We start from the raw sequence: 24,636 nt of genomic DNA, 5'->3' as shown, positions 1-24,636 counted from the left end.
AAAATGTTTCGCTCATCTTAAAAGCTAAATGCTCCTTAAGAATTATATACTAATTTTTTTTTATTTCAGTAATTTTTTTTAAATTTTACCAGCTTTCCAAAATTACTGAGTAATTCACCGTAACTTATCGTCAGATTGGGTCATTTTCATCTCTAATCGTATGTACCGAATATTTTAGTTCCAAATACAAAGATAATGTTTCCAATATATCTGGAGCAGCAAGACATTTTGTCGAATGCGTATTTTCTCAAACATAATAATAACATCGTCGCTGCTTCGGCAGAGAGTCACGCGGTGAGCATACTTTAATTATGTCAATCCTAATTCAGAATTCTTCAGCGAGAAGCGAGGTCTTATTGGTATGAAAACGTCGCTAACAGCCGCGATATATTGCTATATACATACGTTCACATCGAGACGACATCCCGTCCGGGTTTACACGCTCGCGGAGGCCCGCGCTGTTACTTACGGTATCACTCGATACGTAATATATATATGCATTTTTGGATCGTTCACGTTTCAATCGGCCGAGATTGGAATCGCATATTCCGGGGGAAAACGAACGACGATTCGGTCGGATAGGGATCGGCTGAAGGGACGGCGAGGCGTCCTCGTTACACGAAGAACGAGGGCGAAAGCGTTTCGAGAGAGGATAGCGATTCGATTGAAAATTCTTTCGGCTCCCTCCGAGACCCTCGCGCGTCGTCGTCGCCGCGGCCGTCGTCGTTGTCGGGATTGGTAGACGTCGGTGGAAAGAAGAAAGTTTTTCCCTAATGACCGAGCCGAAGTGGTAACCGTTAATTTGGACCAACCCGAGAGCAACCCCCGTGTGCACAGAGTCGTCTCTCCTCATCGTTTTTCCGTCTCCTCTTTCCTTTCATCACTCGTTCTGACCCTTCCTCGTGCTTACAGGGTGACCCAGAAAAACAATGGTCAGACGGCTCGAAAGTCGATCATATTCGTGGAAGAGTCGGCGAAGCTAGCGGTCGATTGGGCCGAGTTTTAGGACAGTTTACAGAAAGTTCGTGAAACGTTCCTCTTAACGTCCCTCCCCTCGAAAGCGCTTCCTGCTTCTTGAATGTCACCTCACGATTAATCGCGGATTATCGTGCAGGGATATTCGAAAAAAGTTAGTTTGAATTGACATGATCAATGGAGGAACCAAGCGCCTTTTGGTTGGAGAAAACGGAAATTCTGATTTTTAAGTATTCATACTTGAGTCTTCTCTTATTTAAGATCGTCTCAAGTTCATATCTTCAGGTGCTCTGTGAATTGTCTCACACATTGGTTCTGCAGATGAACCTAAGACGATTTCAAGTATAAGATCCGACTACGAGTATCGCCCTTTAAGTTTAAGTGTGGCTCACAAAAAATTCTGTTTCCTTCAGTTGAAATGCGTTCGAATCGTTCACCATCATGCTAATTCAGCCAAGCTTTTTCTCTCCGTGCAGCAGTCGTCGCAGCTGACAAAACTGTTTTCGCTCGTTCGTTGGTTTCGTTCTAGCTGCCAGCCAGCCAGCCAACCAGCCAGCCAGCCAGCCAGTCGATGCACTTTAGTGGCGCGTTGTAGAATGCTAGGAACCGCGTATACAACTAATTCTCGTCTTCCGCGCCATAAATACAGCCGCGTAATCGATATCGAGCGGGTTTACACGCGGCGAAGAAAGCACAATGCGAAAGCTGGGTAGCCTCCCGTTCGTTCGCTCGTTCGTTGGTAATTTACACATGCGCTTATATCGACACGATCCACTGTCCGAGCATCCCAGTTATCGCCGAAAATCCGATTCAGCGAGAGCTAATAAGCTACACACATGCAAAACTGACGTACGGATCGGCCGTCAGTTCACATGCTGCGCGACTATTCTCGAATAGTCACTCATTCTGACATCAACTAATCCAGTGCAACCTAACATCACCAAATCTAGAGTAGGTTTATTTTCTCTCTCGAGGAGTGAGATCACAGACATCTATAATATACTAGACTGCTGACCTTGACTCTTTAGATATCTCAGTATATAATGTACAATGTATGCACGCATTGTTTCATATATACATATATATATATATATATATATATATATATATATATATATATATATGTATATATGAAACAATGCGTGCATACATTGTACATTATATACATTGTACATTATATACATTATATATGTGTATATATATATATATATATATATATATATATACACATGCATCGACACATATACACACAAATACATGCGCGCGCATTTCAACTCAGTAATCTCATAGATGAAGAATTTTTATTTGTAGAATAACTGTATTCCAATTGATTATTAAGTCTGTCACCAATGCGTTATATAAAGTACATAGCTTTCGAGTACACAGAATCTAGGAAGTAAAAAGAAGGTGAAAAAATGTTATGTATTCTTAAGTTTTTACTCAGATTTCGTCGAAACTATGCTACTTTGAACGCGATTTTCAATATTTTCCCATTAGTTTAGTTTGAAATGAATGTTTGCAAATAATTCAGCACATTAAAAAATAAATAAACGTATGAAAAAATTTTATCTACTAGGTAAAAAATGGGATATTTTACTCATCCTCCTTTCGGTCATTTTTTCGTATTTTTATTTCATTGTGACAAATATAAACGCCATATGAACCACTGATAAAAGACATAATCTTTGCAAATCGACTGGTAACCAATTTACGTACACCTGTTTATCTGGTCGTAACAAGAGGGTCGCGTGATGTCCCGCTCTGTCTCTCAGCTACATCACCTCTATCACACGATTGTATCTATCTTGTAACGCTATTTATACGAGTGCTTACATTCGGTCGACGGTCGCGGCGACGGCGCGGAATCTCTCCGTGAATAACCAGATTAAACATTAAGCAAACTCGAGGCTATTTTCGTTTCTGCAATGTCGAACATATCGCCGATAAAAAGACGATATATTCATATCAAGGAGTCAAAGATAGACCTTCTCTCGCACTCTTGTAATTTGCGGTTTTATTTATTTAATCGTGCCGATCTCGAGTCTGATGCGCTATCGTGAAGCTAGAAACCCTCGTCGTGTTTGACTGCGACGTAATATCGCGATATAAATATGGCCGAAATGTTTGGGAAAGAGAGGCTATATTCGAGTCTCACAGAGTTAATTTCGTAACTTTGACTTGAACGAGCTAAGCCATGTGTCACTTTCGATTATGCCTGCAGCTAAGTAAAGCGCCGACATTAGTGATCATTCGGGGACTTCACGCCGTACCGGACGCAACAACACGGGCGTCACGTAGGAATTGCATCGAGGAAAAACCCCTTTCCGAGAAAAAAGAAAAGAAAGGAGTAGAAAATGAAAAAGATGAGGGCGAAGAAGCGCGGCTGAATCGCGAATCGCGATTCTCTCTCAAGCACCGAGTATCGTCCTGCGGAGAGAAGCCAAGGGGATAGCCCGAAGTCGCGGGGGGTGATTTCTGGAACTGGATGGTGATGGGCGAGGGACGAGCCGGGGGTGTACGCGGGGAAAGAGGAGGGTGCAGGAAGACTCGCGGCCGGGAAGAAGAGAGAGAAAGAAGGAAGAAAGAGAGGCAGCCTCTTAGCGGGGCCGGGGGCGCAGGGGGAGGGCGAGGGGTGGCCGAGGCTCTCGCATTCTTTTTACCGAGCGAAACGCCGCCGGCGGAGGCAGCGAGAGCGTCGCCTATCGATTTTTACTTCTAATGAATTCGAGCTAAAAACCCTACCCTACTCTCCCTCCCCCGCCCCCCGCCGCCGAGCCGTCCCTGTTCGCCCGGCGCTCCGACCGCGACCGCCACCCTCGTGCTTAGACCACGCCGCCACCCTCTGTTCCACGAACCACGCCAATCACTGCGCGGCATAATTACACCGCCGAGCAACGCGTGCGACTCCGGCGAAGTCGTGTTTCTTAGCCTCCGTGCACTGCAGTAAAAAAGAAAGGAGATAAACAGGGCCTCGGGAAGAGGCGGGTGGCACGGGGGTTGGCGGACTGTCGAAGGGCAAGAAAGGGCGCCGTTGCGCGCCAGAAGTGAGTATCGCGAGAGAAGAGGGTAGGTCACTTAATTATTTCTCAGCGTCAATTTTAATGGGTCCGAGTATCGCGCGCGGGGATACTCTAATCCGCCGTTCGGCGGTATCGCTCGACCGGGGAATTAGGGGGTGTGTACTATATATATATATGTGTGGGCATTTGAGGCGAGCTGCGCCGAGCTGTAACACGGCTGAGTTGAACTAAGGCCGAGTCGATCGCCGTTTTTCGACCCTCTTTCGCGAATGTACACAGCTCTCCCTTTAATGTGCCGTCGCGTCGAAATGGGTCAGACGCGCGCTCACGTGAGCCTATAAAACGTGCATTTCTTAAAAATAAATTCGCATTATTGATCGCAATTTCATGTGATTTCTCATAAATGGACTGTTCGATGATAATTTATACGATCGCAAGGCTCCCTGCGATAATTTCGTCATGAATATACGCGCAGATTTCGCAAATTCTTCTGGCATTTTTTGCTAAATGTGATATCCTGCGCGTTTCGGGATCACTTCAATATTAACAGACATCAGTCAGTCAATGTCTGAAAAGGCTGATGGCTTTAATGAGCTCCGGAATATCCGGACGAGGTAAAGGCTATTAAAAACGACTTTACACAGAATATTCATCTTTATCCGGGATCTGTGAACGTCGGACGCGTTCACGTTTTTAGTCACTCCATGATGCTGATGAGCGAAGCACGGTTAATCACGTCCCGTGCGACACGCGCGCGATAAATCGCTTAATAGCCGTTGTCGTTGGCGAACTCCGAATCACATTCCAGTTCCGTATCAAGTGGCACTCGCGAGAATGTATGTGTGTTTATGTACTCGTGTACGTACGTGTGTTGGTCGAAAGTAAGCGCCGCGCAGGTTGTCGACTGTCGCGGCTGGTTGGAGGGGAAGTCGGACGTGTGTCGCATCCGGCTTTACAGAATCGGGTCACTCGATAAAAACGGCGGGAATAAATCATATTATCAGGAAGCGGAGACAGTCCGCCGATGAACATATCTAAATTCGCGGTGGTTCCATCTCTTATGCGGTTCCATCTCAATTCGCGCGCGCCAAAACAGATCGCTCTTCCATCGTCTTTCATCGCTTCGTTCGCATGTGCAAGCACGTATACGCACGTGTACCCGCATAGAAAACGCGATCTAATTGGGATCCGATTCCCCAAAATAATCGTGAGTTCGACGTGATCCCATGTAGAAATTTCGCAGACATTTTCAAGAATAGCATAAATTTTGATCACGCTAAGAAACTTTGCACTTGAAACTACAATATTTAGTATGTACGATTTGGTCGGCACTACTATGTTTTCTGCTTGTGTCAAGTAGGGCGTATTAGTGAGAGGACAAAACATACAAGCAACAATTAAATGTTTCGGTTGCAATCACCGAACGTTAGATTCATCCTACTTAAACCAAATTTTGCTTGCCCGGTGTATCAAATTTTCATTTCGACAATAAAATCCTATTTTATGTGCAGATTGTCCAAAATTTATCCCATAAAATACATCATACTGCGATAACAAATGGGAATCATATTCTTGCTCTAACTATAAAAAATTTTCTAGGACCTAATTGAGGTCTATTTCAATTTCCCAAATGATTAAAGTTAAAATTTTACATGAGAAACCTAGAGGTAGAAGGAAAATTGCGTAGAAAGAGAAGACGTTGAAAATAACAAAGTAATAATTAGTACTTTTATAATTATAATTTATTGATTATATCAGAATCAATCAATCAATCAGATCAATTATATTGATTTTACCAGAAATTTGGTTAATCTATTTTTTTTGTATAATATAAATATAAAAGATCGGAAAAGAAAATTTTAGGGAAATATTTCGTAGAGAAAATGGGATCTATTTGGATTTTCTATCTCATATTTTTGAATCGTTTTTATCGTTTGAATCGTTCTATTTGGATTTTCTATTTCATATTTTTGAATCATTTTTTAAATATTATACTTTTAATCTGAATCTTCGTAGATTATCTAATCGGAACACACCATTTTTTTTTAAATCAAACTAAATTCCTAAAAAACTTTTGTAGAAAATGTAATACTTCAAATATCTGATTCTAAGTGGGAAGCCTAAGTGGTTTCCCTAATATTCTTTGTGTGGTCTTCATTGCACATTAGAATTGAACAAATATATGTTAACTTTGCAAATAATTTTATGACTCAATAAAATACACAAATTATTCCAAAAATAATTTTTTGACCTTTTATTCGATCGAAAACAACTTGTTATGCAATGACAATTTCTGTTTGATACTATAAAAATATATCGACTGATAAAAAACGTTTTACCTATATTATTTATATTACCTATATTATCTTTGTTTCGATTCTAAACAATATTTCTTGAGAATATTTGAAATAACAGAGAATGAGATTTCCAATTGGATGTTGTGGAAAGATAACCAATTTTGGGACGAATTTCGGTATTCTGATCGGAATCTATGTTGTATCTGGGAAAATCTTGGAGAACTTCTATGCGAGTACGCGCGACGTCCCGCGATGCAGTGATTACGACGCGCCGGGCAGGAATAGATTGCAACTTGTTGCCAGATGTGCAGTGTAAATAATCGAAATCATCGTAACTTCCGCCAAGAGTCTCGCGACTTTGATTTCGCGACTGAAACCACCCTCACCGCCGCGCCGCGTTGAAGCACTCTTTCGCATTTAACTACCCGATTGCGTCCTTTCGCGTCGTGTCACGCCAAAAAACTTCGTTCAGTCATCGCATGGACTACTCGTGTGTAGAGATGTAAATTACTGTAGAGGTGTAAAATTACTGTCAGATTCAAAATGATGGTTACTTATGGTAAAATTATAAAATTACGGTAAGATGATTATTTACTGGTAATTTTGATAAAATTCATTGTTTTTAATATTTTCATGCACAAATATTCGTGTTTTCTTCACTAATGCATAAAATAAAACAATATTTCTTTTATATTCTCATCAAATATAATCTCTGAAATGTCTTTCAGATGGAAGGAAGGAAACTATATATGTATGTATGTATGTATGTATGTATGTATGTATGTATGTATGTATGTATGTATGTATATATATATATATATATATATATATATATATATATATATATATATATATATACACAATCCATCAAGAGTACTAAAATTTTCATTTTAAAATAAATTAACTAAATAAATGAACTAACTAAAAAAAAAACCAGGTAAAAATACCATGATAAATATAAATTGAGACTTTAAAAATTTGTTTAAGTTTCTCTAGTTCCCTGATTATAGTTATAGATATAGATATAGATATAGATTATAGTTATAGATATAGTTTCTAAGTATCCAGTTCCATAATTACTATATACCATGTATAATATATCAATATACAGTATCGAAATATTTTATATATGGAAAATATAAATGTTAAATAAAGTGTTTTACTCATCTTGAAGGCCAAATGTTCCTTTTGAGCTTTATACTAAATTTTTTTTAATTCAGTAATTTTCTTCTAAATTAGCACTTTACCATTTTTCCAAATATACCAAGTAATTTACGGTAATTTACCAAGTAAAGTACCGTTGGACTAGATCATTTTCATTTCTAGTCGTGTGGTATCGATATCTCAGTATTCATGTTTTTGTCTTATACAAAAACAGGAATCGTTCGAATAGATAAAAATAAACAAATAGGTATTTATTCCACGAAAGTATATATATTCTTTTGTACTGAACTTACATATACGCGACACGCATTAAAATTGGCGAAATATCTAAGCAGACTCTCGAAATTGTGTTCATGGTCCACTAATTATCGCATTTGTGTTCGATTAATATGATATTGATTGACACCTGATTATCGAATGTAATTAATGACATATCGCGAAAGATTCACATGCCGTCGCCTCAGAAGTAACTTGGCAATTCACGCAAGAGCGTCCGTCAAATATCCGATAACGTCCATTTCTAACGTCTTACGGATGATATAGAGCGACGAGGGATTTGATTTTACACGGACTCACACACACTTTGGCCGTTCCGCCGGCTCGCGCGCTGCTCTACACTTACTTAATTGCGAGTTATTTTGACGCGGCAGACGGATAGACGCGCTAACGGCCGCGCGGAACAACGATACGAAGTCCTGGTACAACGAGCTTTCTAAATTGAATCAGGCGCGGGCGCGAATTCGAGAGTCGTACAGTCACCGGGAATCGATCGAAGGCTCTTCCCGAGACCGCCACCTTGCCTCCCTCCCCACCCACGACCGGGAATTCTTGCCTAAGGTTTTACGAGTGCCTCGGGGTGAGAATCGCGCATAATGCGAAACCGGTTCCGAAATCCATCCCTTTAGGAGCCGCTAACTCGGTCGAGTTACAGCGGCGCAATTATCCGGAGAGACATCGAGACAGGATATATATATATATATATACACACATGTATATATGTGAGAGTATACACAATGATGGCGGACGCCAACCCTCCCGGGACGAGGGAACGTTAATTGAAATGAAACCGTGCGAACGAAAAATTCTATGGGGCGAGTTTTATGCCGGGCCATTTCTCTTTTCCTTGCTCTCTCGAGCCTGCCATCGAGCTCGTTCTTGTTCCGTTTTCTCGAGTTTGCGCCGGTTGCACAGAGACTGACGAGCGCGATTTTTTGAAAATCAAAACGATCGGGGGTCGTCCGGAGAAAATCGTTTTCTCCAGATACCGGAGATGCACGGTGAATTTCGCTGATGAGAATATCTGCGCGGACATTCCCGAGAATAAGGAAACGCTCGAATGTATGAGATAGGCCGAGTCGAAATTTCTATTCTGCATTAATCCTGCAAGTTTCTCCCGTCGAACTTGAAGAATCAACGCAAAGTCTCGTCGTACTTATTATAAGTTATTCGAGTCGAAATTTCAGCCATATTTTCGACCTAAATTTTCCAACATCTGTACAAGAATTAGTGTATATTTAATATATATGAAAATCCTACTTAGTGCTTCTGAATGGCAGAAGACATAAAATGTTACTTGTTCTAAAAAGAACTTCTATCATAAAATTTTGGGTTAAGTAGAATCAAAAGAGATTGATATAGACTTTAAAACATATTAAAATAGATGATACATGAATACTATCGAAAGTAGGATCAAAATTTCAACTCGAATATTGTCTTACCTTAGCACTGCAAACAATTGTTTACTGCATGAAGATGTGAAAATATTGTGGTAAAGAGAAAATATTGTGGTAAAAATAGCAACAAAATTTTAGTCTTGGAACATACAACATTATGATCGAAATTACTATACAAGCTGAGTTAATAGCTATTGCCATCTTGAATATCTTCGAAGCAAAAAACAAAATTTACCTCCAAACATTCAAAGTTCCTCTATTTAGAAAATTTTATGGTAGTAATATTTTTCTTTTGAGTAACTTCAAAGATCTGAAGATTATCTTTGTTTTTTGCCTCAGAGATATTACAGGTGGCAATAATTACTGGCTCATGACGTATATTTGTTTAAAAATTTCACGCACGTTTGACTTTTTACTGCAAAATTATGGTAATTCCTCAAATGTTTTTTTATATCGTATATTCAGTAGATCGTCAAATTTTTATTGTTTTTAATTAATTTAATTCTTCTTTTTAATTTAAAGCAACATATAATTAATATAAGCAACATATTAATTATGTATTTATTTAATTGCATATGTAAGATGAATATAGTATATTAATCTTTCTTCACTCACGTATTGATTTTTTAAATCAACGCAAAATTGCTTGTCCGAAATGTAACGCATAAAAATCGTGCGCGAGTACTTCAACAAGAAACTAAAGTTCAATCGAAAAAAATAAACTTTTGATATATTCCATTTTTATTGATTATAAGTCAATTTCACAGACAAGCACGTGTCTTTATGTTAAAAAATTAAATTTTCAGTGGGTCAAGGAAAGTTAACTGATCAAGAAAAGATTAATGAAGAAATAGATAAAAAAATAACACATTCTATTCTCAACACTTCCTAATTTTTTCTTTTTTTTTTTTGTTGGAAATTCGATTAAATTTGAAGCTCTTAAAAGAGCTGATGAGAAACTGTAAAAACAAAAACAAGTTATGTGTCTAATAATATTATTTACCAAATATAGATTTTAACTTTAGATTTAGTACAATACAAGGATAAACATAAATAAAGAAAGGCGTTAACAGATTTAAAATGGAACTTTCAAGCCAATGAATATTATTAGACAAACAAAAATCAAGATTTGCGAGATTTATATAAGATTCTAAGGCCATTATATTCATAGTTATATATTATTCATATTTAATTGACAGTATATATAATTAATTACAAAATCACATTCACGTACTGTAATTCGGCTGTTTGGATCGATACAAAATAAGCAGATACAAATTAACGAATACGTTTATCCACTTATTTGGCTATAATTATTTGTCAACACAACAAACACAAGCTATGAATACTGGCCTAAATTTCGACTCGGCCTGAATTTCGTTATTCTCGAGAAACTCGTTAAATTCGCGTTACTTTCGTTGCGACCTTTCTGTATAATTATTTACATACCTCGAAATGACGTATCGTTAATCGTGTCCTACGTCCTGGTCTCTCCTATGCAACATCCTGTTCCTCGCTGCTCTGCGTGGAGAACTCCGGGTATTCACTGACGCGCACTCACTAACACTGACACTCGCGTGGATATACTATTTGAGCGAAGAAGCGCGTCTTAATTGACGCGATGCGATTAACGAGGAGCCCGGTTGAGTCGACGAGATATGTTAATCGCGCGACGGAAAAGTGTAATTACAGCGCGACGACATACGTATTCTACAGCGTACGGATCGGTCGCCGGCTCGGGACACAATGAAACATTCGGGAAAAAGTGCGTGCGACATGCGAATGTATGCTCGGCGCCTGAAGGTTCGCGATGTTTTGAGACCGTTAATTGTTGTCATCTCGCGAGCACGCTCGACGATTGACGGCACCCGTTGACGGTTGGCCCGTTGTTTGGATACTGTCGCGCGTCGCGCGAGTTTTTCGCGAGCGACCGTTGTGTTTACATTATCGACGAGCACGAGGTACACCTCCGTGGAGCACGTGTGACGATACGCGTGAATTGTCTCTTTTTCTCTCGTCGGGCGCGATTAGAATATTTGCTCTCGGAACATTTGATCGGGATTTCGTCGCGTTCATTAACTTTGCACTTCTCCGACCGAATCGCATCCACGCGGGTATCAGCGATAGTGTTAGTGCCACGAGTGAGTCCCCGGAGTGCCACGACGGAACAGCCGGCAAGTCAGAATCCTGAATCGGGAACCTGGACGGAGGACGCAGATATCTCGTATGTCTTCTAAAGTGTGTTCAGTTATTTATTATGCATACTTCCGATTTCGGCGGAAATTCTTAACAATCTTACTGAGAACAAAAAGATAGCCGAGTCGAAGTTAGGCTGACATTCGTAGTTCATGATTCTTCAATGAATAATTACAGCTTCATTTATTTGTCGAGAGGATAGTCCTTTTATCTTAAATTAAATATATAATAAACATATTATAAATATATGATACAATATATTATAATTTATAATATATAATATATTATACGATATAAAACAATACATATAAAAATAGAATAATAATATATTTACACACAAATAATTAAATCTGAAAATATCCGTCAATATATCTAACAAATATCATTTCATACAACATAAAATATTGATAAAAATAGCGAAATAATGGACTAAAAATACGAATGAGTAATGGAAATTGTGCTCTCAGTAAGAAATCATAAGTTAGAAATAAATAGTAACTATGAATTTTGGCTTTAGAATCTAGTATAAGTCTTATTGATTTTATTGAAACTGAATGCTGCTTAGCTCGCAAAATATTACACTTTGGATGTTATTATAACACATTTTTTCACTTATGTTTGTTCTTGTTATTGTAGCAAATTAAAATCACTATTTGCACAGCATTATTGGATTACTTATATTTATCTTTATTACAGCTTCTTCTTTATCAGCTCTTTTAAGAGCTTCAAATCTCAGTAAAATATCCAACGGCAAAATACGAAACAAATTATGAGGATAAAAATGTGCTTCCCACATTTATCTCTTTATCTTTATTCAGTTACTTAATATTTGATTATTTCACGTTATCTACTTACAACTGAGTTACATCGTTAATACATTACTAACTGAAATTAAAGATAAAAATTAAATGTATTAAATGTCGATAAAACATTTTGAGTTAATGGAATATTTTAAATAATTCTGAAATATATTTTTCCATAACTCAACATGGAGACAAAGGCAGTAAATAAATATTTGCTATTTTGAGGTAGGGCAATAGCTTGTATGTTATTGCATTTCTCATTGATCCTTCAAGTTCCACGGAATTTGCAGGATTAATGTAGAAGAAAAATTTCGACACAGAAAACTGTCAAAGTATGTTTCAAAGGAGAGTTACGTGCAAACGTTCAGTTCTGAAATACACCGCGATCTAAATTTACACATCGCAGTGCAAATATATGTATGTATGCATGAATATAAGATTAAGTACGTGAAAAAATGCTGTAGTAAAAAATGATGTTTTTATAATCTTGATCTATACAGAATTATGACTGAAATTACTATATTTTTGTTTAAAAATGTTAAGCACGTTTGATTCTTTACTAAAAGAACAATATAATTATTTGAATACTCTTTTTATATCTTAGGTAAATCGTCAAATTTACTATTTCTATAGTAATTTATACTACAATGTCAGTATAGTCTTGCTTTACAAAAAATATTGAAATATAATTTTAACATGATTCTTACTACATTTTCCTTGTATAGACTCAAGTCGAAATTTTGATCTTATTTCCGATCTTATGATATTTGGTTTGTCGTCTATTTTGATATTCTGAAGTTTATATCAATTTTTAATTCAACTTTTGACAGTCAGTAATTCTTTTGCGATAGAGATCCTCTTTATAACCTACAAATGAGATTTTGTGCGTTTTCTACCATTTGTAAGGTGACCAGACATCCCGATTTTTAATTTTTTGTCCCGAATTTTTTCAAGAGCTACTCGGGACACCGATTTGTCATCATTTTCAATGATTGTCAAATAATTTTCGGATTTTTTACCCCCCTCCCTCCGCTTTACACATTTATGAAGTGTCTCGAATTCAAGGCTGGGAAATCTGGTCACCTTATATACACCGCGAGGAGAAACTAAAAAGACTAAAGTTTTAAAAAGAACGCGCTCTATGAGATACTTCTCTCTCCGTATCTCTTTTCCTAACAAGCTGATGCAACCGCCCGAATATTCCGTATCTCTCTCTCTCTTTCTCCTCGATTGTCATCGCATTTCTAATTCCCGTTAAACAAATCCGACGATCGCCCGATTCTATTGCTATTTGAGCGAGTCGATGTTTTTAGCAAATGTAAGGGACGTCGGCGCGACACATCGCGAGAAGCACCGGCCGCATATACCGCGAGGAGAAACGAGAAGATTACTTACAAATGACGTCTTCACGATACGCCCCGGCGATCGCACATCGCTATTCTCGACACTCCCGAGACTTATTAACGCGCGAGATTCACTTTCGACAGATAAAAGATACGCGAAACGCGGAGCGATGTGGATCGATGTGTGCCCATGGCTGCTGCTTGGCGCGAAAAGATCGAGCATTTCGCGCGATTCATTACCAACGCCTAGATTGAATAACAATGATGACAACCTCGTAGTGTGAAACGAACGCGCTTGATCTAGAGTGGTTAGTAACTCGAGCAAGTGGTTAAGGCGTTCGCCGCGGCGCGCCGTACAGATCGCGTTGCTGTAGACGCGCGACCTCGTTCGCATCACTGGAGCGTTCTCGCATTCATGCACTTTTGACACTTTCGGCGCGCTAATGAACTTTTGGTGTACGTGATTGACAGCGCGCGCGTCTGCGATCTTTTCATGCCGAGCAACTGCCATGGACACAACGCTCCGTATTCCATATGTCTTTCGCTTGAGTCCTGTGAGTCTTCTGCGGAAATAAGTATTAGAGTGCCGAAAATAATGACGTGCGGTCGTCAGGTCATATCGTAAATACATTATTACGGAGTAATCTCCTCCTTCCTTCTCGATACATACAGCTAAGATGACCAGATGTCCTGATTTTTTCGGGATATTTTTGATTTTTCACCCTTTATTCCGAATTTTGTCGAGTGTTATTCGGGACACAGATTTGTCATCATTTTCAATAATTGTCCAATAATTTTCGGATTTTTTTATCCCTTTTCCCCCGTTTCACATATTTATAAAGTGTTCCGAATGCAGGGGTGGAAAATCTGGTCATCTTACATTTGGAGTAGGACTTCAGTATTAAATAGGACTTCAGTTTTCATGCATATTAAATATATATTGATTCCGAATCGAAATTTTGGTCCTATGTTAAATCTTGAATTCTATAACGCAGTAGGAGCTAAGTTAGCAAGGTAGGTTTAATTCTAATGAAATTTATTCCTACTTTGACTCTAATGACGTTCAAAATTTCTCTTTATACTTTCTTTAGCATCAAAATAGATTTTGAATGGAATAAAGACTAAAAGTAGGATCAAAATTCTGACTCGGGATCCTTCGGAATATATAGATATTCCAGAATTTACATCGAAAATAGAAAAATAAAGTCTTGATTCAGATAGAGACAAATATAAGTGTATAGGTACATAAATATAAGATTTCTGACAATATAAAAATGTTTTCGAGAAAGCATAAAAGTACATAAACAAGTATAAATTAAAATCGAGCTTTTTTTTCTCCTGGTTGATGTTAGCCTCAGCTAACCGTAGCTAGTAAGTGTTGATAGGCACGGCTATTTTTATCGTATTTTATGTTATACGAAATAATATTTATTGGATATATTGACGGATATATTTAATATATTTAATACCTATATTATATATTATAATATATTTGTATCATATATTTATAATATGTTTAATATATATTTAATTTAAGATAAAAGGACTATCCTCTTGACAAATAAATAAAGCTGTAATTATTCATTGAAGAATCACGAACTATGAATGTCAACTTAATTTCGATTCGGCTATCTCTTCGTCCTCAGTAAGATTTTTAAGAATTTCCGCCGAAATCGGAAGTATGCATAATAAATAACTGAACACACTTTAGAAGACATACGAGATATCTGCGTCCTCCGTCCAGCTTCCCGATTCAGCATTCTGACTTGCGGACTGTTCCGTCATGGCACTTTGGGGACTTATTCGTGGCACTGACACTATCGCTGATACCCGCGTGGATGCGATTCGGTCGGAGAAGCGTAGAGTCAATGAACGCGACGAAATCCCGATCAAATGCTCCAAGAGCGAATATTCTAATCGCATCCGACGAGAGAGAAAGAGATAATTCATGCGTGCCGACACACGTGCTCCACGGAGGTGTACCTCGTGTTCGTCGACAATGGCCGCGATCCGTTACACGCTCCCAACGGCGGCGAGCGTCATTCTATCTTTGTTGCTCATTCGATGTTAAACAAAGATAAAATGACCCTCGCGGCCGTTGGGAGCGTGTAACGGAACGCGCCCAATGTAAACACAACGGTCGCTCGCGAAAAACTCGCGACAGTACCCAAATAACGGGCCAAACCGTCAATCGCCGAGCGTGCTCGCGAGATGACAACAATTAACGCTCTCAAAAGATCGCGACTTCATGGTAGTCGAGCGTGTCGCGCGCACTCTTTTCCGAACGTTTCATTGTGTCTCCTCACGCCGTAGAATACGTGTATCGTCGCGTTAATTACACTTTTCCATCGCGCGATTAACATATCTCGTCGGCTCAACCGGGCTCCTCGTTAATCGCATCGCGTCAATTAAGACGCGCTTCTCCACTCAAATCGTATATCCACGCGAGTGTCAGTGTAATGAGTGCGTGTCAGTGAATATCCCGAGTACTCCACGACAGAGCAGCCAGGAACAGGATGTTGCATAGGAGAGACTAGGACGCAGGACGCGGTTAACTACGCTAGTCACCGCTAGCTACCGTAGTCCTTAGACTACGGTCGTAGAGGTACACTTCGAATCACCCAAAAATCTTTTAATTTACGGGGAAGAATTCACGTTTTACCTTAGCCGTTCAACGACGAGGAAATTAATTTATCACTCGAGACAAGCTCGACGCGCATAATCGAATGCGGCAAAGCCGCGCTAATTGCACTCGACAGCGGCGATTCGCGGGCGCGAATTTTCGAGATGCCGCAAGTCCGATCGAAATCTTGGACGTCGCATGACCGCGGGGCGTGTTGGATCGGCGATCTTATCTCGGACCCCTATCGATCGTGACGATCACGCGAGCCTCTCTCGATGACACGAAGCAAAATGTTAGCAACAAATTGTCGTTAACGTGTGTGTCGTGTCGTGACGCCGACGAATGACGTCGGCTCTCATGGCGCGCTACGCTCGCCAGTAATTATCGTAATTATTGCAATTAAACGTCACGTCGCGCCAACTGTTAATTACGGCCGAGCTCAGTTTCCCGGAATGTTCCCGCCGTTTGTCGAGCGAAACGAATCTACCGCCACGTACACATTGTTTACACGAGAGAAACGACGCGTTTTTTCTTCCCTTCTCCTTTTTTCTCTCTCTCTCTCTTGTGCGCGCGCGCGCGGGCTGCTAATAGTACGCTATAAATATAAAACTTTCGGCGTATATACAGGGTGTCTGGATATAAGTGTCGGAGCGCTCATGCGTTGAAGTCGGTAAATTATGTAGAAAAATCACGTGCCATTTTGGGCAAACTGTTGCGGTAATTTTCGAGATATTAATAAAAGAAAATCAATCTATGTGCGCGCGACATTGAGTAAAGTTCTCATGATTATCAGTTCGCTCTTCCTTCATATTGCGATTTATAAATAAAACTGAGCGTCATAAATCCAAACCAAAATGTGTTTCTCATTGGTTTTTGATATAGTTTAATGTCTACCTTAACGTAAGCACTAAAATTAAAGCTTTTCGTATTTTAACGACTATTATTTAGGTTCCAAGACGTCTTTTTTTAAAGAAAATTTTGCTTGAAAATCTATAGTTGAAATTTTGAAAATCTATAGTTCATGTTACATATACTATGGATTTTCAGTAGAACTTTTCCTCAAGAAGGACATTTTGGAATGCAAGCTTAATTCTTATTCCATGGAAGGACGATTTCACGTCCATCAGAAGCGCAGTAATTTTCCTTACCTAATGGTTTTTGTTTCAAGTCGCTACAACTTGTCGCTACGAATGGGATTATTGATGTTTGTATCGACCCGTATTCTTGCGTTCCGCAGTTATTGTTTCCAGAAACCTTTTGCTGTACGTGACAGCACGCAGTGAGCGTACGCGCGCGGCTTAGATACGCATGACCGTTCCGATTATTAACATAGTTACTTTGAATCGAAGAAATGAAATAGTTATCGTGCTTTCCTGCAAATTGATACAGAGGAGATTTATGTTCGATTTATGTTCAAGTAAGTTCTACCTGCACATAAGCGTTGATATGTGATTGTGTCATACGTTCCGTGACAAACTCCAGGATGCGAAGGTTAATAGCTAATGCACGAATATTATAGTGTAACGAATTTAAATCATGTCCCAAAATTAGGATATCAATATAGGATATTATTAATATATTCCAACTTTTGGAACAATAATTGATTAGACTAAATTCATCGCATTATAATATTCGGGCATTGATTTTTATTGGATCTTACTGATCCTTGAGTTTAATTATGAATCAGAGAGCCTAAATTTCTTCAACTTCCATAAGTTAAATCTATAATTTACATCTCTAACACCAATGAAACAAATATAATGATAAGAAAATTGTGAAAAAACAAAACTCGTTTTACATATCCAGAAATTATACAAAGTGTCTGGATCTAGCTATATCAGCTAAACCCAGACATTATGTACACGTACGCTAATCGAGCCAAAACGTTGTTCCCGTGGTTGTTTCGACTCGTGGCAATTTATGTTCGCACGCTGACGCACGTTCTCGTTGCGCGGGCGAACGCGTATTGATTGATATCGAAGGCTTTAATTATAACATCGGTGCTGCGCGAGAGCGCGACGCGGGATTTACGATCAACGACGCGTTTCGCGAGGATTTCTAAACTCTATTAATACACGTCATTGCTCGGCTAAAACGCGTGGTCGCCTATAACGCCGCTGTAGTTTTAGGATTACCACACGTATGTGCAGTGGAGCTCTTGCGAGATTAACAAGTCGTTTGATAAATAGGTCACGAGTGAAAAACCGTTGCGAGCAGCGACGAGACAAAAGAGAAAGGGACGATTTGTATGTTGAAGAAAAAAAGTTGAAAATAGAATAGAACGATTGTTGTGATATACTTCTCTTAGTCATTGATACTTTGGAAAAACCTGAATTTTCTTGCAACCAGCGATATTTGTTATCTACAGATTCAATTATGGGTATTTTTTAAACACTCTTATCATATCTGTTATCATATCTGTTATCATATCTGTTATCATATCTATTAAAAATATACACATTTGACTTTAGACCACAGAATTACTATAATTACTTGAATGCCTCTTATATCATATATTCGTTAGATAGTTAATTTACTCTTTTATACTACAATGCCAATATAGTCCAGCTTTACAAAAAGAAAAAAACAATAAAAAATGAAATATAATCTTGACGTAAGTTTTGCTATAATATACAAAAAATATCAACTGCTAAGAAAAGCGATTATTGAGCTTATCTTGTTTCTTTTAAATAATGGTAATCTTCAGTAAAAAATATTTTCTTGATTATTATTAAGAAAATTAGATTGTTAACTAAAATATATTCATTATAAATATTAGAGAAGTTCACTATCATGTATTCAAAAGAAGAAGAAATGATTCCCTTTACAAAATATTATAAAATTTTATGAAAGAAAAAGATATGGCTCTATTCTGTGTAATAAGCAAACATTTTAAATTCAATGTTCTTAATTAAAGCGCTTACTAGGATTCGGAATATAATTTGAATAAACTTATGATAGATTTGTAGATATATAAACTTATGAGATACTTGAATCGAGTAACAATAACTTGAATGCAGCATGTATTTTGTGTGGATATTTTCTCCGATTGAGTGTTTCACCCTAAAACTGCGAGTCATAGACGGCGTTGGGCGCGAGAACAACCATGTTTTCTAAGAGTACCAACGACCAAAGGTGATGTGAATAATTGGGTGTTTTACCTTATCGTAACAAAGTCCGCCGGAGTATTCATCATCGATCGGCCTGGAGAGAGCAGCGCGGCAAACGCCACGAATCTTACACGCACCTCTTTCACGTGCGAGCTTAAATGCAACGTCGCGTCGATCGCGGCTAATCGGATTGCCCGAGCGGACTACGACGGCGACGATAATGGAATTACCGGAAGGGGTCGTCGCTTAATTACTCCGGTACATACGTCGATGCGCGTCGCACCTTCCGCCGTGGATCTCGCGAGGACGCGCGACTACTGTCTCGTGTGATTATCACCGCGTGATTACCCGAATCACCGGGAATTGGATCTCTTCTTTCGTGTGGTTCGCGCATGTGGTTGTTCGCGCAATCACCTCGCGAATCGCGCTTCCCCAAAGACACTGCACTCGCGTAAAAATCGGTTATAGCTCTGCGCGCGTTCAACCCCCGAAACTACACGGGCAAACTATAATAAAATTAAATTTCTTTTTATACAATGTTCTTGTAAAGATGAGCTATTTGGAAATTGTAGTATAAACAATTACTATAAAAGTAATAAATTTGATGATCTGTCTGGTATAAAATAAAAAAAGAAACATTCAATTATAATAGTTTTAACAATTATAATGGTTTAATTAATTTAATTCTTATGATAATTTTAATAATCATAATAGTTTTAATTATAATAGATTTGTAGTAAAAAGTCAAATATGCATAACATTTTTAAACAAATAGATAGTAACCTTGTATGACTCAAAATTACAAAAATTTTGTTGTAATTTTTACTACAATATTTTTTCCATGTAAAAGATATAAGTACACAAAAGTGGTGATTTCGCGATGGCAAAGGAAAAAATGGACTCGTTATATCGAAAAAAGATATTCAAACGTAAAAAATGGGACATAGTTGTTTAGAAAATGTAATCATAATTGAATCCAAATATTATAATTCTCCCGAAATATTGAAAGCGAACAATTTCCTCAAAAAGTTATCTAAATTTCGATACATTACGATATCTTAGAAAATTGTATCGTTGTTTCTAAATTTCAAGACTTTGATTTTGCGAGACGTTGCATGTCCATCGAGAAAAAGAGAGCGCTGGTCCGTCCTTCGGTGAGGGAGAGACGACGAGGGGAGAACAGGGGATGGTCGAGAGTATTCGTTAGGGCGCGTTTCCGACGGTTAACTTTTTCGATTGCGGACAGGACGCGACGCGACGCGGGACGATGCCGTGTCGAGTGGAGACGATCGAAACCCAAGTCGAAATAACTCCATTTCAGGGCGGACGACGACGGATTACACGACGACGACCCTTACCTTCCGGGAAGAGCCGATCGATAGTCTCCGGTCGACTCGACCTGGGGCACGGTTGCACGGCTTGCCGATCGAATTCGCTAATCGCCCGAAGAGTCTCGTTCACCATTGATCATTTCTCCTTGCGCGAGACGGACATCGGCAGAAATTCCTCCTGCTTCGTCGTCTGCCTCGAGAAACCGTCTCTCTTTCCTTCTCTCTCTCTCTTTCTCTCTTATTCACTCTTGAGCCATTCAAGCCGGCTCCTTTCTCGCGCCGAGCTAATTGATTCTACCGGGAGAAACGCGGTAATCGGTCAACGGGCGAGAGATTTACGGCCGAATGAGATTGCGACTCTAATTAAATCGCGACGGATCGCGAATTCGACTCGTGTATCTGGCGAGCTGACTTGCGTAAGTAGCCCAAAGTCGAGAAGTCGAGAAATGTTATCGATATGCGGGTGTGAACAATGCTCTCTCTTGTCAGTCGTGATATAAGAGAGGATTCGTTGTTCTCTGTTCTCCCCCCGAATGTATCAGATAAAGTAAAATACCAATGCATAGATATGTTATGCGCACACGTTATGCATGCAGTAAATAATGCTAATGATGAGTATTTTTATTGCTTTGGTATTTAAATGCGACTATTTAAACTGTTAAAAAAATATAGAATATATATATAAAACAACAAGAATGCCCAAAGTTAGATACGTGTTCAGGCATTGCTATTTTAATGCATGTACATGTATTGGATATATACATGATTTCTACGTTAAAAGCTTAAAAGCTACGTTAAAAGAATATTCGTATCAAAAGATGAGAATAATAAGGATATCTAGAGTTAGATATCTAGGTATCAATACTTTGATCAAAATTACTAATGTAATCTGAACACCTAACCATTCTTATCGTGTTGGTCTTTAAATACAAATATTTAGACTTTCAACATAGTAAATATGTATATATCCTATATATATATTCTATGTCGAAAGTCTCAATATTTGTATTTAAAGACCACATTCAATAAGAATGTCAAGGGTTAGGCACATGTCCAAGCAGTATCTTTCATATTATCTCGTATCCTTCTTCCTTGTAGAAGCAAAAAAGAGAAGGAATAATTTACTCGAAATTCAGCAATGCTTCGAATGAGGAATATGTTGTGCGAGGGCGCGTCTAATTTCACTTCATCGCCTCGCGCGAAATTCGATGTGCGCTATTTTCGAGTTAAGGGTCTCGTTGGCATCCCCGGCGACTGTGCCGCAAGAGTGCTCCGCGTTAAAAAACCTTCAAGCCGCCCCGAAAATCCGGCAATTTTTGACGTCGGCGCTGGAAGAACCAGGCGAGAGGAGCCGACGCGTCGATGCGTGCGAGTGTAATCACGTGATCGCGTAACCGTAGGATAATAACAGGCGGCGCCGGTTCGTTACAAATTAATGATCGACCCCGCGGAGGCCGACGAAGGAGGGTAGGCCGGGAGGGGAGGGAGTGCGAGGGGATCGCCTCGGCAATGGGACCCCGTGATTTCGTAACTGATTTCACGGCGTAGCTGCCAGCCTTCTCGCACGCACTCACTCATTCGCTCACTCGAGCACACACGCGCGCACGCACGCACTCGCGTAAGTGTGTGAGTATGCGGGTCTCATTGTGACATCACGCGCATACGCGAAAGGACACATAAACATATGTACACAGACTAATACACTCGCGGGCTCGCAAGCCGCGGAAACACGCATTGGCATTGGAGCAGATTTTTCACGTGGAATTTGCGTCCCTTTGTCTGTGTGACGTGAGAAACATTGTGTAAAGGGGCAAGGCTCTGGTCGGGGAGGGCCCGATCGAACAGATCGAACCGTTTTCAGAGGGTCCTCTCTTTCGAACCCGATATTTCTGCCCCCCCCCCCTCTTCTCCCCATGCTCCACCGATGGGGACGGATCCGCGGGATGAATCGAACGGTCGCCACCTGCCAACCGATTTTTGTGCAATTGTCTCCGAGGATCCCGGCGTCGACGGACGTAAATTCTATGGGACGACGTGTAATCACATTAGGTGTCAGCGGTTGTGTGCGGCTTCATCGTCGGCCGCGTTTAACCGTTTCATCGGATTACCCTTACGATTTTTAGCCGTCGCTACGACGGACTAAAATCCGACTAATGTAATTTAATGTCAAATTCGGGGATAAATCTTCATTTACTCTCCACTCGCTCGCGCATTGGCTCGCTCCTTTTCTCTCTCTCTCTCTCTCTCTCTCTCTCTCTCTCTCTCTCTCTGTCTTTTTCTCCTTCTCCCTCTAAGGAGCTATAACATTTACTACGAGCGTGACTGTGATACTGTGTAGGTGTACCAGAACTATTTTAATCCTGTGGATACGTGTGCGCGCGCGCGCCTGAAAACGGTGCAGGTACGCTCCGGTACAACCTACATCGAATGGAGACGAATAAGCGGAGGAAAGAGCCCGGAGGCTTCGGATGGAAAGCAGAGAAACAGCAGTAAGAGAAGTACAGCGAAGCGGGGGAGAGAAAGAGAGAGAGGGAGAGGGAGCGCAGAGGAAAGGGGGTTAGAAGACGGTCGTCGTATAAAGAAAGGATCGAATGGAAGGAAAAGAGAGATAAAAGAGAACCGTGCAGAGCGACGGGAGGAAGGGGTGCCTCCTTGCGGATCAATCGATAGGGAAATATCGACATAGGGGTGAGTCGCGAGGAGAAGGGACGCCGAGGGGGGAGAGGAGGGGAGAAAAAGGAGGAGGTTGCGAGGAAGATGAGAAATACGAGGAAACATGAAGAAGGAAAGAGATAGAGAGAAGATAGAGAGAGAAAGAAACGCCGACGACAACGGCGGCAGGAGCGTCGGCGGGGAGGTTTACGGATGCATAAGGAATGGCATTACTCGAGAAAAGGCGAGCCAGGAGGGGTGGCCGCCCCTTTCTTTGTTTGAATCGTTTCCCTGTCGGCACGGAAGTCTCTCTCCTCGTGTGTCTTCTCCGAGGATGAAAGCGACGAATATGTCGCGCTACTGTCTGTTTCGCGAGCCGGGGCGCACGCGGACTTGGCGTCCCCGCGACACGTAAATTAGAGGGGTACCCTCCGGATAGGCCGCGTGTGGCTGCTTTGCGCACAACGCCGAGGGTAAGCGAGCCTCGCGAGGGTGAGCGGGATGAGCGAAGTCGAAGCCGACGAAATGTAAAATGTGCTATGTGAGTGTCTTGAAATTTTGCTGATATCGTCTTTTACTGTACATCGTATCACATACAAAGAATGACGTAGTAATATCAGCTAAATCTCAGTAGCTGATTCGGACTTACAATGAACACTATCGACATGACCAGAACGATTTTGATTCACACCTATCCTTTCAGTACTTTATAAAAAGAAAACATGATAATATCTATTTTCTTGTACAGGTCTTGCTTTGCCTATTTAAATTAAAAAAATAATAAAATTCTTAGAAATAGGAATATAATTTTGTTACTATTGTGTGTATCTAGCAGCGCACATTTTTTGTTGCAACGCCTAGATTTAAAGAGCTAATAATTTAAAGTAAAGTTCGATAGCAACGATATTAATCGTCTTTATTTCAAAGACTCTATTTCAAAGACACTTTTTAACTGCCACAGCTATATTTTAGTTTCTTCGATTAATCCTTTTTCTGCGTGCATTCTAGCACTTAAATTCAGACTAGTATAACTAATAGATATGTATAAGTTTTGTCTCATCTCTCTCATAATCTCTTTATTATATCTCTTTATCTTCTTCATTCACTTGAGAAATGTATACAAAATGTCTAATACAATGCATATATCAATGCTTATACGTAAGTAGAGCTCATGAAACTGAGCAAAATAATTCTGTGCTATTTTTTAAATAGCTATAATAATAATTTCCTTACTTTGATCCTCACTAATAATATTAATAGTAGTAATAACATTAATATTTTAGTAATAATATTAATTTCACTGTTACAATCACTGTTACAATTAGACGAAATAAAGAAAGGAATCTGAACAATTCAATTGTGATGAAAGAGATTGCATGTTGTTCGTATATGTCGTACTTTAATCGCTCACGACACTCGATTATAATTAATATAATAATAGTATATAAT

At 39.6% G+C, this 24,636-nt stretch overlaps 1 protein-coding gene across 8 annotated transcripts in view; it reads right to left on the bottom strand.

Moving 5' to 3' along the window:
* The window catches only part of LOC116848725 (zinc finger homeobox protein 3), a 680,554-nt gene that overhangs the window by 389,339 nt on the left and 266,579 nt on the right, over window positions 1–24,636 (bottom strand). Inside the window, exon 1 of one of the 8 annotated variants that reach the window (XM_032825127.1) lies at window positions 10,579–11,069. The exons of the other annotated variants lie outside the window; for them this stretch is intronic. The gene's annotated coding sequence lies outside the window, so the exon portion shown is untranslated. Of the gene's footprint in view, window positions 1–10,578; window positions 11,070–24,636 lie in introns of those variants that run through there. 8 annotated transcript variants of the gene reach the window in all.

This window comes from Odontomachus brunneus, unplaced genomic scaffold, assembly GCF_010583005.1.
Source record: "Odontomachus brunneus isolate Ranch 3 - 2012 unplaced genomic scaffold, Obru_v1 Obru_scaffold_099, whole genome shotgun sequence".
Classification (NCBI taxonomy): Eukaryota; Metazoa; Arthropoda; class Insecta; order Hymenoptera; family Formicidae; genus Odontomachus; species Odontomachus brunneus.
Note: the sequence above shows the minus strand (reverse complement) of the source record. Positions and strands in the feature narration are given on the sequence as shown.